At 43.7% G+C, this 18,796-nt stretch overlaps 1 pseudogene; it reads right to left on the bottom strand.

The window, feature by feature from the left end:
• Positions 1–12,273: 12,273 nt before the first annotated feature.
• LOC126254354 (U2 spliceosomal RNA) lies at positions 12,274–12,446 on the bottom strand (annotated as a pseudogene).
• Positions 12,447–18,796: the final 6,350 nt, after the last annotated feature.

Here is an 18,796-nt window from a genome sequence, read left to right on the forward strand (position 1 = left end):
CTTCCCCATTCCTCTAACTCCCCTGTGGCCTCTCTCCTCCTCGACTTGTGAGCTTCAGTCTGTGCTTAGCTGATGGGTAGAATGGATGTAATTCTTTATTTTGTACACAATATGGATTATTGTTCATTTATTGTTTGGCAGAGGTAGCTTCACCCAGTGTTAATGCGTCAGGATTGGCCAGGAGGGGAAAGCGGTAGGCACCCGTTGAGGTGAAGAATAAAACATAGTTTAACCTGTGTGATGTTTTAATCCTGTAAAGAAAGGCAGGCCTGGAGAAGCCGCCAAGACTGAATGGGCAGCCGCCCAAGAGAGTAAATTAGGAGGGCGTCTGATCGGTTTAGAAGCCAAGCGTCCCTATTGGTCGGTCAGGTCGTAAGACGCGCAGTTCGGTAGCGTTACCTCGTCAGCAACACGTGAGTTTAGCTGCTGATGGTTCAACACGTGAGTTTCAGGGTGGTTCTATCTGGTTCTGGGCAACGTGATTGAGACGCTACAGCTTACCGCCAGGCAGAAGGCACTGACGAACATAAAGTGAAAAAATAAAAATCAATTTTTTATATTATTAAACCCATTCAGTAACGGTCCGCTACTGTACACTTGAGGTGTCAGGTCAGAGGGGTGTTCTGAACACAATTTCGACACAAAGCAGCCCAATAGGCTGTGGAGTGGAGGGGGCAGGCTAGCAATAGATCAGTGCATCACCATTGACTAGACACTCATTTATTGAACACATAAGTCAGGTATTACCCAGAAGGAACAATCAGTACAAATTACACAATAATATTCTTTTCCTTTAAGTCACTCAAACATTTAAACAGCAAACAGCAATCATTTAACTGAAAGCCTTTTAAGAAAGAAAGACTAGAAAATTTGAATGATGAGTTAGAATCATATTTAAATAGGCTCTGACCGAGCACATATTTTAAAACGAAATACTTCCTTTAAGGAACCAGCGATCAAAATTAATTACATAATCCTCAAGAACCATATTACATCCAAGACATTTAAGATTAAACAGTAATGTATAACATCAGAGAGCTGCAGTCCCAAGTTTTAAGCAGCACGTTTCAGATGGACTGCACTGCAACAGTACAATACAAGTCCCTCAGAGGATCTCCCCACACAGGAAGTTATTGACGCAATCGACAAAATATCAACATCATTCCATGTACAGACCTAAAACAAACTAAAAGCCCTCTTAAGTATGGTACAGTTAATTCCCCTTCAACATACCATACATCACAAGTCTAGCCCTAGGATGGCACTGACACCCCGCAATTTAGCACGCGAAAAACTACAGCGATGCACTCATCACGTATCCTTACAAAATCCAAGAACAGAGAGCCCGCTCCCCAATAGCGGAACATTTAACCACGCGCAGCGTGTGGGTTTGCTGGATGCTGATCTCGCCCTTAACCTCAACACCAGTTCAGATACTAGTCAGCCCACAATCTTGAACCACCACACACATTCCTTCAGTTACTGCATAGAAAGCCAATGTGATAGGCAAACAGACCAGCATATGATAAAAGCTTAAGCAATTTCCTTACTAGACAACCCTTATGAATAGTAGCCGTAATTTTTTTTTAAACGTGAGCACACCCACAATCAAAAGACAAACAACGCCAATCATAAGGACAGTAGCACATAAGCAAGTAGCAATGGTAACTTCTGCTTAGATTGGCAACAAATCAGCGCGTGATTTAACACACCAGAGAACAGTCTTTACAACATAACCATCAATACAATAGCAAATTACTCACACGTGTACTCCCCCATGATTTCGATTCGCAAAGCCATAGACAAAACGTGGAGAACGAATCACTTAGACCAACATAATGGTGCTCCCTCAGTTACCCCAAATAACTGACTCCCTTAGTTGCACAGCAAAGAACCAGACCTAATGAAACCACCACAGTTTTCGCCTCTAAATTGTCACAGTACAAGTGAGACTCAATCACAAATGTAATTTTACATCATCAGTTCCCGTATAGTCAATACAAGCGCCTGATTTTCACCCGTTTATAACGGCAGGCAGTAACATCGTACCGAAAAGAGCGTAGACACAAGCTCTTACCAATTCTCTTCTCCGAAAGCAGCCACCGGAAACCACTGGGACATCCAATGCAAAAATCGTTACTCCTTCACACAAATTACAGGACGCCCGCTTCCCGCTGCTTGCTACGGCACCTTCCGTTCAGAGCCAACTTGTGTATCTCCATGCGATAGGTCCGGTCCCACACTCGCTGCGTCAACCCGACAACCGTCTTCCACCACGTCCCGGAGCACACCCCCCACAGGACCTCGCCTCGTTACGCCTCGCGTAGGCCCCAGAGGGCGCTGCTTACCGCCCTGACCGGGGCAGGAAAGATAAACCACCAGAGTGGCACTATCGATATGAGCCGCCACGACTCAACACTCAGTTTCAGAAATAACTGCTGGATGTGGATATTTTCGTTATTTGTTTAGCACGAGATTTGCTCCAAACGGTCTAGCCAATAGCCCTATATGGAAAGGATGGGTGATCATAATAATAGAACAGCAAGCAGTCTCTGAAGCACAGGGGAGTAGCTTCCTGTCGGACTACAAGCGAGTAACTGTTGCATGTGGAGATGGTATTTTCGATATTGGTCTAGCACTAGAGAGTTGCTCCAGCCAGCCTAGGCAATAGCAATATAAGGGAAGGATGAGTAATTATGATAGGACAGCAAGATATCACTGAAACACAGGGGAGTAGCCTCCTGCTGAGCTACAAGTGAAGTGCTGCTGTGAGGAACATAAGGGTGGATAATAATATTAAAACGGCGACTCACTGTCTCACTGTGCCTGCAACACCCTGCAATTATATATAGGAATCCTGTAGTAACACCATGTCGGAAAGAAACATACTTCCACCTACTTACGAGTCTCATGTTACATCCTAGCCAACAAAAACACGGGAACGATATTTTTTACGAATGTGGTGGTCATTATGTCACCGGAACACTGGGTCTCAAGACGAAAGAAAAAACTGACCCGTCACCTGTAGTCAGTGCAGTGCCTTCCACCGAGTGTATTGTGTACCTGAGGAGCTGGCCAGCCAAGAAACCGTGGGTCGCCACAGCCTTAAGCTCGGCTTCTGGTCGCCCAACACCTCTTGACCACTCCCACGCTGACCATGGCAGAATGCGGCACCGACTTGGAATAACTGCAGTCACACCCCTGACATAGACTCTTCAGTTTAAAAAATCCAAAACGGGGATGTTGTTTCGTCAATAAACTTCGAATTTATTACGAAAAATGTAAATTGCTCCCTTTTATATGAGTTATTTTCAAACATAGAACAAATGACCACATACGCATTTTCACATCGCTGAAGTATTGCTCTTCGTGTGAAAATCCTGTACAACACTATGGCATAGGCTGTATTTCCTCTTTCTCTCATCAGATAGAAAAATCTGTTCTTATCAGCTTAATATTTGCCACATCCTGCATCACAGGACTAGAATGATAATTCAGTTTTGGCTCGTGACAGCATGCTTCCCCACTTCCGAACTCTCTCAGTAAACAGATGTCTTATCATATACAAAGTCTCAAAAGGTAACAGCAGATAAGTTGTAAGTATCAGGTTTATGCTATGTATCACTTTATAAATTCGATAATATATTTTTTTTAAATATGTAAAAATCTGCCAACCGGTTGCATAGGTTTTCTATATACCTTGACCAGGTTTCGTCACCTCTAAGGGTGACCTTCTGATGAAGTCATCCTTATAGGTGACGAAACCTGGTCAAGGTATATAGAAAACCTATGCAACCGGTTGGCAGATTTTTACATAATTTTTAAATTTGTGTATACGGTTGCTGCAAACGTCAGCCATGTTCAAAGTTGTTCGATAATATAGCTGATTTTATTATGATGATTACCTCTGCCTGTGTACGAGGGAGATTGAAAGAGACTGTAATTCCGTTAAAAGATTTCGCTGCAACGAAAAAACGCCTGATTACATCTCCCATTCTTGAATTATATCTGTGGTACTTTCTCCCTTGCTTCCATCCACCGGTGGCAGGTCGTTAATCAAACTGATAGGCTAATTATTTAAATTGATCATAAGAGTGCCTTTACGTGGTGAATTACCTTTCTCCTGCAGTCAGATTACCCTCTCCAAGCAACCGTTACAGACGCTTACGTGTCGTCTCTGTGGGCTTCCCACAGGGTTGTTAGTCACTTCCTCTCACAAAAAAATGGGTGGTAACCATCGTGAAACAGCTAAAGTCATCCAATGCTAACTGCGTTCTCTACCTCGGGTGTCTTGCCACGCTGGTGGAAGTAAGTTGCACATAATTCTGGTATACTGTTAGTGAACTAATCCTGCTGAGACCTGCCAGTCTATGGGGTTGTAGGATGTTCCACTTTCTTCTCCACAACCTCGACGTTTCCGCCACCAGACTGCATGTAAACAGCTGCCGTGGGGTCACGAAACTCCGCCCGTTCCTCATGGCTGCCAACAACAACCTCCCCCCCCCCCCCCCCCCCCCACAGTGTTGGGCAGTTGTTAATGATTCGAGAGTCACAACTGTTGTCCTAGTCTTCTCCGAAGGACTGGGCACTTAAATGTCGCTAGGTTGGATATCACGATGTTTAACAATATGCTTCTCCTCATCCCTCCTGCAAACCGAAACTTTCTGAGAAAGGCTGATGCAGTGAGCAATAACAAAATATCTGTCTACTGATCATGATATCCCATACATGTACCAGTCTACAGACCTTGGTTTCCCTCAGAATACAGCCCTGTAGAAGAGTTCCTAATGGCTCCCGCCAAATTATTGAGTGTATACTTCGGGAACTCAAATGCGAATCCTTGGAGGGAAGATGTTCTTTTCAAGGAACGCTACTGAGAACCCACGTTTGAAGCTGACCGCAGAAGGATTCTACAACCGCCAACGTACATTTGGCATAACGGCCACGAAGATAATATACGAAAAATTAGCGCTCATAGGGAAGCATACAGGTAGTCTTTTTGCCTTGTTCTATTTGGAGTGGAGCAGGATATTTAATGACTAGTAGTGGTACATTTACCTTCTGCCACACATCGTTCGATGGCTTGCGAAGTAAGCATATAGACGTAATGTCAATTTAGTCTACCTGTTAAGATGTCAGTCTATCCATCTACACCCAATCTAAATTCGTGGAAGAATGTTTTCTCTTATTTTTCGAGAAATCAAAAGGCGGAATTTCTGCTGCTGATTGTCTGTCTGCAGACACCTTCGCATTATTCCCTAATTATCTCATTGCAGTAAGAGGTTGAAATACTTTTGCCCACAATAATTAGAAAAAACGGTATAGAGCTTCCCTCTCAATTCCCCTTTCTTCAGAGTATCACTTGCCTGTCGTATTCTCAGGAATCTTCCAGGCTTCAATATATAGCAGATGAATCGACCTAATTTCGACGAGTAAGAGATGTCTCCTACCAATTTACAGTCCCAACAGCACTGTTCCATTAGTTAGAAGGCTGATAGATAGAGAGATATCGCAACGAGAAAAATAGCACACCTACATACAGGAGAAAATTGGCAACCATACACAGTACACGTGGACTGCACAAAGAAATTCAGAAGCACAACACCTACAATTCATCGATAACGAATGACGGTTCATAAATATCATTCTGTACTTGTCCCAATCTCCTTTATCGTGTTCCTGTGAATACCGCACCAGAAATACGACAGTGTAATAGTGTCAGAGTCTTCGTTGATAGAACAGTTTCTCTCTCTCTCTCTCTCTCTCTCTCTGTCTCTCTCTCTCTCTCTCTGTCTCTCTCTCTCTCTCTCTCTCTCCCCTCGTTATATTTGTAACATTAAGAGCAGTAAAACTACACACCATAAAATCTTCGCTAACGTTATCTGTAGAGAACTCAATAAGATTTTACCGCATTACTCTCTTACAATACAGCGGGAAACAGATACCGTCTGCGTGTTGACATCGACCATACGTGGAGATCCCATTAAATAGACACTGGAGCAGGCGACCAGTGACCGAAGTCGTTTCCACCGACCTGCGCAAAGCCTTGTCACCTGAACTGGAGGAAGAACGTATCGCCTACCAGTCACAAAGAATGGGTTCTTCCGTTATTATTTCATAAGCAATTTGATACGTTGTTTTTTGCTGTAACATCTCGGAGCAGTGAATGACTACAGCTGTGTACGCAGCCATACATTTCACTTTTCTACCATGACTTCGAGGTCTGTGTCAGGTGCTAAACCGACATAAACACGTCTGGATCCATTGTCTCTCACAGACAGCTGGACATGGTGTAAACTGTGCTGCTCCCACAACACCCTGGACAGTTGAAACAAAAGACATGGGCAGTGTTTCTTATTGGCAAAAATATGGAAGACATCACAACGTATGGAAACTGAAGGCGCTTGAGGCTTCGTGGAGCGTTTCCAAACAGCTGTCCGAAGGTGATGACCTCTACATTTAATCTCATCTTAAACAGTGATGGAGTAGCAGATGTTTTGGTGCTCCGCTTCGAAGAGACAAAGAGCATTGATTCCTCACACTGCAACCATGTACACGATCACTGTTTCAGTGCTGGCCATACCTGGAAACTGTTGCTCCTACCAAAACTCTCCCCATCTCAAACAAGTGGTCTCAGTCAATAATTACCCGGTAGTCAATAGCATACCAGTGGATGGATGGGATGGAAAAGACGCTACTGATATGGGATAATGTACTATAATATTCACCACAATTGATAGTGCGATCAATTTTAGCAATTTTACCAGTATTTCCGTAATTTCATAGCCGACCAGTTACACGGCAGCATGCTTCCCAATTTCTGTACCTTTGCTACGCCATCCCTACTCCACTTTGCGCATACACTAGATTACGAATGAAGATAGATGACTGCGCAGTACATCCCTTCAGCTCTAATTCTCGGACATATACACCAAAGTATACACGACCGCGTCTTACACTGATGCAGTTATGTTATCTACATATTTTTAGTACTTAGATCATAGTGCAGAATTTATGTTTACAATTAACCATCTCCCCTGTGTGGATGTGTGTTACAGAGTATTCTCGCATTCATAGGATAAAGTTGGATATTGAAAGATTTCCCTGCACTGTCTTTTCCAACCCTCCCTGGAACACGGCCGACGATTTAGTTTGTAACTGACAGTAAGTAGGAGGGTGGTACACCCGCTATACCACGTCTTATGAAACAACAGAGTGAGCTGAGCCCGTAACTACTGTTCACTAAAGACAGTTCCACACCAATCTTTCTCATGGCACCCATCAAAGTGTACAAAATCTCTCCAGATGTATGCATGTCTAGGAAGTTAGCACCCCTTATCGGTGTACAATAGATATGAGAGTGTTGTGGTGATATGACGGACGGAAAAGAAGAAATGTCTGGTTTATGCAAGATGGAGCACCAGACGGGCGGATTTTGATGCATTTTACATACATCAACTCTGCTATCAATTCTGAAGTATTGTTCTAGTGTCTGGGGTCAGTACCAAGAAGGTACTGGCAGGAGAGAAATTATCATAGAACAAAACAGATGGCTCCTAACGTTACACAGTTCTGCAGCTAAACAAGCTATAATGTTAAAGCAACGTGGTTTCTGAAATCTTAGTTATGTGGAGTGCAACGCTGTTAATACTTTAATGCAGAACGTATCTGTCAAACATCTGACATATATCCACCTTGGTTGTTTTCTGTCCCATACACTACAGTGACAGTCTTCAAGATTATAAGACTACTTCCTTCTACACCAAAGAAAACATGTATCCATTGTGATACATGTACAGTATATTTTCTGGAGATGTATAGCGTCCCGCAGTCATCTTATTATGGTTTAGAAATTTTACTATGCTTGCATAAGTCGTGTAAAATGATGGTGAAACATTCTACAGAAGTGGTGTCGAGGTGAAACGGTCATGTTATCCTGAACATGAGCTGTACAGCCTAACATCAGACCATGACTTTCGTGTGCAAGAGGAAGGTTACCAGGGGCGGTGGTAAATTGCGAAATGACTGTTACGTCTTCTCTGCCTATGGATCGACGTCTTTATTCCCCATAATATGTCGCTATTTCTTCGAATGCATTTTCATCTTCCGACTATCATTTTATTGGACTGTTGTGAACATATCATAATTTACGAACCACAATCAGGCTTGAACAGCAGGCGTCATACACCTCCGGAAACCTATGTGGTGTTTAAGTTACAAAGAATCGATGTTTTCCGTGGTGTGAAATGTAGTTGTTTTATGACCTTTGAATTTTTTCGCCGTAGTTTATCGGAGAGAAACTTCTGGAGAGAATGTATGTCACGCACTGGAACTATATTTCCTACATTGGAATATTAACAGCGTTGCATACCACACGATTAAGAGGTCAGAAACCACACAGTTCTAGCATTAGAGTGTGTTTCAGTGCAGAACCGTGTAGCCCTTGGAATGTGTTTATATGTTCCATGATCATTTCTCTCTTTTTGACACATTCTTGGTATAGACACTAAACACTGGAACAATACTTCAGAATTGTTAGCACAAGTCATTTTTCATAAAATGTTTAAACTCCTTTTCTACGTCACGGACAGTAGTGCAGCATGGTGCGCAATTTCACACGTCAGACACCGCATGCATTTGTCTGTTCCCTCATAAAATTCATTTTCCATTGCTGGTGATCACTTTATAGGACTTAAGCAAGCATAACAAAATTTCTAAACCATAATCAGATGAGTGCGGGCGCTATACATCTCCAGAAAATATATTGTGCATGTATCACAAAGGATACATGCTTCTCTTTAGTGTAGAAGGAAGAAGTATTATCATCTCAAAGTCTGTCACTGTAGTGTGTGGGATAGAAAACAGCCTAGGTGCATGTATGTCAAATGTTTGACAGATACGTCCTGCGTTAAAGCATTAACAGCGTTGCACTCCACATAACTAAGATTTCAGAAACCACATTACTTTAACATTATAGCGTGTTTAACTGCAGAACTGTGTAACCTTAGGAGTGCATGTGTTTCGTTCTATGATACTTTCTCTCTTGCCAATACCTTTTTGGTACTGACCCCAGACACTAGAACAATACTTCAGATTTGAAAGCACAGTTGATGTATGTAAGGTGCTTCAAAATTCGCCCGTCTGGTGCTCCATCTTGCATAAACCAGACATTTCTTCTTAACCGTCCGTCATATCACCACAACACTCTCATATCTACTATACACCGATAAGGGGTGCTAACTTCCTAGACATGCATGCATCTGGATTGATTTTGACACTTTGATGGGTGCCATGAGAAAGATTGGTGTGGAACTGTCTTTAGTGAACAGTAGTTACGGGCTCAGCTCACTCTGTTGTTTCATAAGACGTGGTATAGCGGGTGTACCACCCTCCTACTTACTGTCGGTTACAAACTAAATCGTCGGCCGTGTTCCAGGGAGGGTTGGAAAAGACAGTGCAGGGAAATCTTTCAATATCCAACTTTATCCTATGAATGCGAGAATACTCTGTAACACACATCCACACAGGGGAGATGGTTAATTGTAAACATAAATTCTGCACTATGATCTAAGTACTAACAATATGTAGATAACATAACTGCATCAGTGTAGGACGCGGTCGTGTATACTTTGGTGTATATGTCCGAGAATTAGAGCTGAAGGGATGTACTGCGCAGTCATCTATCTTCATTCGCAATCTAGTGTACAGCATCCGTGAAGTAGAGTACGGATGGTTTAGTGATGGTACAGAAATTGGGAAGCATGTTCCAGTGTAATTAGTTGGCTGTGAAATTAAGGAAAAATCGTAAAATTGTTAAAATTGATCATACTATCAACTGTGATGTTTAATACACTACACTGTCCTTTGTCAACGAGGTCCTTCCCCCCTATCTGTCCACTCATACACTGTTGATTATCACATAATGGCTTAGAGACACCACTTACCTGAGATGGAGAGAGTTTTGGTGGGAGCAACAGCTTCTGGGGATGGCCAGCACCGAAACAGTGATCGTGTGCATGGTTGCAATGTGAGGAACCATTTCCCTTTCTCTCTTCGAAACGGAACACCAAGGCACCTTCGGACAGCTATTTGTAAATGCTCCATGATGCCGCAAACTCTTTCAGTCTCCATACGTTGCCCTCTCTTCCACATTTTTATCAATAACAAACACTGCCTCTGTCTTTTATTTCAACCATCCTGCGTATTGTGGGAGCAGCACAGTTTACACCATGCGATGTCCAACTTTCTGTGAGAGACATTGGATCGAAAATTGTTAAGTCGGTTTAGCACCTCACACAGTCCTCAAAGTCATATTAGCAAAGCAAAATGTATGGCTGTGTACATAGCTGTAATCTTTCACTGCTCCGGTGTGTTACAGCAAAAAACAGTGAATGAAACTGCTTATGAAACAACTCCTCCGGATGTTTTAAAAATAACGAGGAGAGAGAGAGAAACTGTGCTGTCAACAAAGACTTGGACGCCAATACACTGTCGTATTTCTGGCGTGGTATTCGCAGGTACATGATCAGGACATGTACAGGGTGATATTTCTAGACCGTCAATCGATATCGATGAATTGTTGGTGTTATGCTTCTGAATTTCTTTGTGCAGTCCACGTCTACTCGGTATGGTTGTGCATTTTCTCATGTAAGTAAGTGTGCTATTTTTCTCATTGTGATATCTCTCTACCAGTAGCCTTCAAACTAATGGAACGGTGCTGTCGGAACATGATGGGATTTCGAGAGAATTAGCATGGGACCGTAACTTGGCGGGAGACATCTCTTACTCATCGAAATCAGGTGGATTCAACTGCTATATGTCGAAGACTGGAAGATTTCTGAGAATACGGCAGGTAGGCGGTAATCTGATGAAAGGGGAATTGAAGGACAAGCTCCACTCGGAGACAATTAGCAACTCGATAAATAAGAGAAAACATCCTACCATGAGTATTGTTTACCAATATATGGATGGACTGACGTCTTAATAGATAGACTAAATTTACATTTACATTTATGTCCTTATTTCGCAAGCCATCGTAGAGTGTGTGGCGGAGGGTACCCTGTACCCCTACTAGTCATTGCCTTTCCTATTCCGCTCCAAACAGAGCGAGGGAAAATGGCGACCTATGTGCCTCCCTAAGATCGCTAATATTCGTGTTCCTTGTGCGAAATGTATGTTGGCGGCAGTTGAACCTTTCTGCCGTCAGCTTCAAAAGCAAGTTCTCAAGAATGTTCCTTGAAAAGAACGTCGTCTTCCCTACAGGGATTTGCGTTCTCGAATCATCTACCCACTAATTCGGTGGTAACCGATAGGGCTGCTTCTACAGTGCTGTATTTTGAGGGAAACCTAGGTCTGCAGACTCGTACATGTTTGCGATATGGCGGTCAGTAGACAGGTATTTTGTTACCGCTTACTGCATCTGCCTTTCTGGGATATTTCGAAAACACACCTCAGGACCTTTCGGTTTGCAGGAGGGTTTACGGAAAGCCTATTGTTGGACATCCTGATATTTACTGCAGCAACGTTTACGCTTCCAGACATTTGGAGAAGTCTAGGACAACTGCTGGGAGTCTGGAATCATTAACAGCTGTCCAGCTTAGTGAGCAGTGCTTTCTACCAGTAGGAGCACAGCCATTACGTGTGGACGGAGGTTCATCATGACATGGTGGATGCTGTTCACATAAATTCCGGTTACGGAGACACTGGGGGGGGGGGGGGGGGGTGTAGAGGACAGTGAAACATCCATTCGGAAGTAGTATACCGGAATACTAAGCGACTTACTTCCACCAGCATCACAAGACAACCGAGAGACACAACCCAGTTAGCATTGGATGTCTTTAACTATTTGACGACGGTTACCACCCATTTTGGTATCAGCGGAAGTGAATACCTACCCTGTGGGAAACCTGCAGAGCGTCTATAATGGTTACCGGGGAGGGTATCCCGACTGCAGGAAAAAAGGGTAATTCATGACGCAAATGGACTCTCATAATCAATTTAATTCATTAGCCTATGAATTTGATATCAATGACGTGCCTTCGAGCAAGTGGAAGCGAGGGAAAGAGTACCACTGATACAATTCAAGAGTTGGAGCGGTAAATCAGGCGTTTGTTCCTTGCAGTAATCATGCGTTTTTTGTTGCAGTGAAATCTTTTAACAGAATTTCAATATCCCTCCTACACAGGGACAGCCATATTTTTGACTTTATAAAGCGTTACATGGCATAAAAATTATATTTTAACTCCTCTGTGGTATTTCCTTGGGAGACTTCGTATGTTTAAGAGAGTTCTAAAATGGGGAGGCACGCTGTGACAAAGGTAGACCATGGTCTTAGTACTCTGTCATGAGCCGAAAATGAGTTTAATATGCTAGTCCTGGTGCTGCAGGAAGTGACACATATTAAGCTGGTAAGAACAGATTTTTCACCTGATGAGAGAAGAAGAAATATAGCTTATCTCATAGTGCTGTACAGGATTTTTACAACAAATAAAAATACTTCAGCGATGTGAAAATGCGTGTATTGTCATTTTTTCTGGTTTTTTTTTCGTTATTGTTTCGATTTCCCCCAAAGGGGGCGGGCTGGCAGCAGCTTAGTATGCCGCTCTTCAGCCTACAGAATTTGTTTTAAAAGGATGAAGGTAATAAATAATAAAAACAGGCGATAAAATCGGAGACTTAAATGGTAACATGGCGGAAAAATCATGGAACTTAAAACATAGAACAAAGGGATGATGATGCTAATAAAATACATATGAAGCAGACAGGTAAAATAATAGACAGACAATTAAAAAAAAAAACACGGCGACAGTCTGGTTTCTGTTCGCAAGAGACATAAAATTCACACCCAGCGATAGCATGATTTCCATTCGCAACACTTTGGAAAGACGAACAACACTGAACATTCACTTGAACATTGCACTAAAGAGTTGGCAAATATGACATACCACAGCCGAGGGCAGGTGGGGGGAACCTGGACAGATGATGGGAAAGAAAAGGGGGGAAGAAGAGGAAAAACGAAGGGGGGCAGGTGGGCAGACGTGACAGGGAGTGGGGAAAGGCAGAGGACAGGAATACAAAAGGACTCAAGGGGGGGGGGGGGGCGAAGGGAGGTAGGGAGAGGTTAGGCTGGGAGAAAGTAGGATGGAAGGGGGGGGGAGAGGGAGCCCAGGGAAAGGACAGAGGAAAGGAGGGGGGGTGAGGATCAGAGTTGATAGGAGGGATAAATGGAGGGGGGGAGGGCATCACCCGGGACGGGGAGTTGACGGAAGCCACCTTGGGAGAGGAGATTAAGGGTGTAGAGATGGAGGGTAGGGGGGACACAACAGTGAAGGCGTGGCAGAGGGCGTGGACGGGAGAGGAGAGGAGCAACCAGGGGGTGAGGGGGATCAAGGCAGCAGGAGGTGTAGAGTATGCGGATATTTTCGAGGAATAGGAGAAGATGGGGGAAAGGAATGAGGTCATAGAGGATCCGTGTGGGAGACAGGAGGCATATACGAAAAGTGAGGCGGAGTGCATGACAGTCAAGGATCTGGAGGGACTTATAGAATTTGGGGGGGGGGGGGGGGCGGATATCCAGGCAGGACTGGCATAACAGAGGATGGGACGGATTAAGATTTGTAGGTGTGGAGGGTGGTAGAGGGGTTGTCCTGTTTTGAAAATAACTCATATAAAAGGGTGGAACCTACATTTCGTGTGGGAAATTCGAGGTGGATTGAGAAAACAACATCCTCTTTTCCGATTTCTTAAACTGGGGAATCTACATCAAGGGTGAGACTGCAGTTAGTCGAAGTCGTGCCGCATTGTGCCATGGCCAGTGGCAGTATTGGTGACAAGGCTGTGGTGAGCCACAGTTTCTCGGCTGGTCTGCTCTTCAGCTACAGAATACATTTGGTAGATAGCGTTGATCTAGATGGGAAGTGACTGATCTGTTTTTTTCTTTCGTCCTGAGATGCCATTATCAGGTGAGATAATGATCACTACATTAGTAAAAAATATCGTACAATACATTTCCCCTGTTTCTATGGGCTAGGATGCGACTTGTGGCTTGAAAATAGGTATAAGTTTGTTTCATTCCCAAATGATGTTGTTACAAAAGTCCTGTATACAGGGGCAGGCTTTTGCATCTAATTCAATCGTTATCATATCCTTTAAAAAATCATCGTTGTCATCCATGTTTCAAACGTGATGATTGTCTTCGATATACTGGAGGTGTGAATTAAAAAACGCCTTCAGTCACAAAGTTTGGTGTAAGGTTATCAACTTTTTCGTGACCACAATATGCATTTCACCTCATTCAAGATAAAAAATAAAGCCTGCATTTAGACGAATTATACCTGTTGATAGACCCAATGGGTCCGAAATGCATCATGTACTTAATAAAACACGAAATGTTGTGACAGAAGGCGTTTTTAAACTCCTGCCCATCCTTACGTTTCTCCAAACAGCTCTTCACTTCACGATCAGCAGGAGGTTAGTCCCCTGTACTTCAGAGATAGATTGCTGTCCTATTGTTATTACTCATCCTTCCTATATAGGGCTATTAGCTAGATGGACTGAAGCAATCCTCTAGTGCTAGACTAATATCGAAAATACCCTCTACACATCCAGCAGTTATTTACTTGTATATCGACAGGCAGCTACTCCCCTGTGTTTCAAAGATAGCTTGCTGCTCTGTTTTTATAACCTCATCCTTACTATATAGGGCGGTTGGCTAGAGTGGCTGGAGCAATCCTCTAGTGCTAGACTGATAGCGAAAATATCCCCTAAGCAGCCAGTAGTTATTGATGAAACCGGGTGGAGCTACTATCTAGTGCTCGACCAATGGCAAGTATCCCTGCCCAACTCAAATAGTTGAAATAAATAATATTTCGCTCTGTGTACAAAATAAATAATCATGTCTGTCCTATGTGGCAGTTCAGCACTGAAACTCCCTCACAAATGGAGATGGAGAGCAATAGATGAGGAGTGGCGAGGGTCACTAGATGAGGTGGTGTTGTGTACTTGTTTAGCTGGTCTCTGAACCTCATCTAGGAGAACACACAAAATTCACTCCAAAAAATTTTAATTTCTCTCCACTTTTTAATTTCCTGTCATTTCCAGATGAGGAGGTGGGGAGAGGGCATGGCGAGGGGTGGGGTGCTGTAGTGCGGTAATGAACCCATGTGCCAGCTGGGGAAAACCTATGATATCATCAGCATAGTTAATTTGATATCAGTTTAATGCAAAAATGGGCCAGAACACAGTTTGTCCTACTAACTGGAAGCCCGAAAGAATATATTCCTGTCAATTCCTGGGTGGTGCTTCTATTCTTGAAGGCACAATGGATCAACACAAGTCTGTAGCTATCCTTGAGAACCATATCCAACCCTAAATGCAGTTTTTTTTTTTTTTTTTTTTTTTTTGTCACTACGATGGCATCTACCAGCAGGACATTGCAATGTGTCACACAGCTTACACTGTTCATAACTGGTTTGAAGAGCACCAGGATGGGCTTACCACACTCTCCTGGCCACCAAAATCCCTGGATGTCGCTAGTGGTTACATGGACAACCGCCAGGGTACACCACTAAATGTTGGCTTCTTTCACTTTGTCTTTATGGCAAAGTGGAAGAACGGTGGTGACGTAAAGTCACTGTTCACCAATACATGCATCCATGCACTGGATTAAATTCCAAACCTCGCCATTGTGCTTCTTGAAGTGAGGGTATGTGATACTGCTGACGGTTACCAATCCTTCGGATGGAGATGTTAAGCTCAGCGGCCACCTTGGTGTAATTTTTCAGCAATTTATCTCATTATCACCGGTCACAATCGCTGTGCCACACTACACACATACCCAGTATAGTCACTTCCACTTACCAGATACACTTGAAATCCACAACTCTCACACTTTGCGAGTGAAAGGAGACGTGTACGTGAAGGGTAGGGAAAACCTTTCCAATTAGGCAGCTGGACCTGCCGTTCGGGGTTTCCCAGCCAACTATGACATATGACTTGGAGGGGGGACAACGATTGATTATGTGAGATCAACAAGGCCACATTGCATACCTCTCGTCAGCATTCCAGCCCGTGTGGTTACATCAGCTTCACTTGAATTTCTATACAGGGTAAATAATAATAAAACTGACAAATAGCAGGGACGGAATTGGAGGAAAAAAGGTCATATGTACATATGTCCAAAAATGCAGCGTTGCCACGGCAGATGGCGCTGATGAATGAAAGTTCCTCTGACTACGTGCAGTGCGTTCATTGTGTTGCAGGCTGCTTGACTGACGCAGTGTACTGTAGGCAGTAGAATGGTCCGGTATTCATGTTGGGAACAAACCGAGATAGTGTTTGCATACCGCCAAGGAGATGGAAACGCTCGAGAAGCAGCACGGCTACCAAAACAAGTACCCTCACAGACACTAACCACATCACACAACATTTCAAGCCGCTTTTGGACATTTGTGTGATCATGGGTCGTTCAGACAGACGAACGTGCAGGGAGGCGGCGGACTATGCGTACACCAGATATGGAGAACTGGGTTCTACGGGATATTGAGACGAACTCTAGTGCAAGCTCCAGGCAAGTGGCCTGCCAACATGCTGTAATCGAAACTACAATTATATGTGTCCCGCATGGCAACCGCTAATACCTCTATCACCTACAATCCCACAGAGGTCACTTTGAACATCTGTTGTGACGTGGATGCAACGCAGCTCTGTACTGTGTTCCGGGACGATTTGTTGTCGTTGTATGCACACCATCCATTTCCAGACGCATGTCCAGAGGGCCTTTTTTTCCTCTACTTCCAGTCAGGAAACCGTCCTTGCAGTTTGTCGGTTTTATTAAGGGTAACGAGAAATAACTCTATTTAGTGAACTGTGGTTCGAACGCTAACTGTTGCGCTAATTAAAGTCCAGAACAAATATATAGTACCTTCTTAGCACAAAGAAACCATTACAGTACTAGCTTTCTGTGACAAAGAAAGGTTGTAAATCTTTTGCTTAAGCAAGGGAGGGAGAAAACGCTTATGGCCAAGCGGTGTTAGAAGCTGGTTTCCTAACGTAAAATCTGAACGTGTGTTGTACAAATGGAAGAAAGATTTCCACGAACTACGAAACATGTGCCACAATAAAACTCGCAACAGTGTGAAAGGAAAACTACTCTAAAGATTTAGAACTGCTCGTGGGAGTCAGTACACAGTAACTGAGAGAGACCTATAATAGAAGAATGGGCCATCTGACAAGGGGAAGGCCTCAGACACGGCCAACCGATTCGGCTCAAATTTGGCACGTCGCTTGTGTACAACCTAAAACGAAGGCCTCTAAGATATTTTGGGTCAACACTCCCGCAATTTCGAGAAAATCACCCCTAAAGGTTATGACGAGCAACCTCATTTTGTTAGTTATAGTTCGTTGCAATTGTTCGTGGCAGACGTCCGCCGACGCCCGTTGAAGTTCATTACTGATCCACTCACTCAGTTTTTTCATTACAGAGGGCGGCTAACCCACTGACCGAACACACTGACCTGCCGTTCCGGTTACCTTGGCCGTTGCGCTATCGGCGCAGTCGGTGAAAAGCGTCTACCATGTGGGTACAGAAGTGACAGTTGTAAAAGTTTCTTACCTCGATGCGCTTTCGGACCCCATACTTGATGATGAAAAATGCTCTATTTACAATTATCTATCGATCCCGCCAATTCTGAGTCGATTTCTTTTCATAGCCGGCCGCGGTGGTCTCGCGGTTCTAGGCGCGCAGTCCGGAACCGTGTGACTGCTACGATCGCAGGTTCGAATCCTGCCTCGGGCATGGATGTGTGTGATGTCCTTAGGTTAGTTAGGTTTAAGTAGTTCTAAGTTCTAGGGGACTGATGACCACATCAGTTGAGTCCCATAGTGCTCAGAGCCATTTTTTTTTTGATTACTTTTCATAACTTTCAGGGGTGATTTTCTCAAAAACACGGGGGTGTTGACCCGAAATATCTTAGATTCCTTCGTTTTAGGTTGTACACAAGCGGCCTGCCAAATTTGAGCCGTGTCTGACGCCTTCCCCTTGTGAGTACCAAGTGACTGAAAATTACTGATTTTCAGGATTCTTTGAACAAGTAAATAACACAGAAAAGAAAGTCGCAAAATTACAAAGTTTTCTTCGAGAGAGGTTTCTTTAATTGATACACTATGTGATCAATTGTATCCGGACACCTGGCTGAAAATGACTTACAAGTTCGTGGCACCCCTCCCCCCCCCCCCCCCCCCCAATCGGTAATGATGGAATTCAATATGATATTGGCCCAGTCTTAGCCTAGATCACAGCTTCCACTCTCGCAGACATCCATTCAATAAATGTAACTCCATCTTCTGGTGGAGTATGGGACTGAGGCTATTCAATGTTCAATAAAAACAATACCAATCGCCGCTGTATAGGTTTATTTCTAGGCAACCAGTTTAAACGTTACTTCAGGCCTAAACTGTGGAGGATATAACAGAGCAATAATTACATATTGAAATACAGAGCAAATTGTTGTGTACGTTCAATAAGGTGCTGGAAGGTTTCAGCATAATGCTATTCACGGAGCGCTGCACTGAAGAGAGGTATCGATGTCGGTCGGTGAGGTCTGGCACGAAGTCGGCGTTCCATAACATCCCAAAGGTGTTCTATAGGATTCAGGTCAGGAATCTGTGCAATCCATCCATTACAGGAATATTAATGTCGTGTAAACTCTCCGCCACAGGCCGTGCATTATGAACAGATGCTCGATCGTGTTGAAAGGTGCAGTCGCCATCCCGAATTCCTCTTCAACATTGGGAAGCA

This window comes from Schistocerca nitens, chromosome 4 (assembly GCF_023898315.1).
Source record: "Schistocerca nitens isolate TAMUIC-IGC-003100 chromosome 4, iqSchNite1.1, whole genome shotgun sequence".
Taxonomy (NCBI): Eukaryota; Metazoa; Arthropoda; class Insecta; order Orthoptera; family Acrididae; genus Schistocerca; species Schistocerca nitens.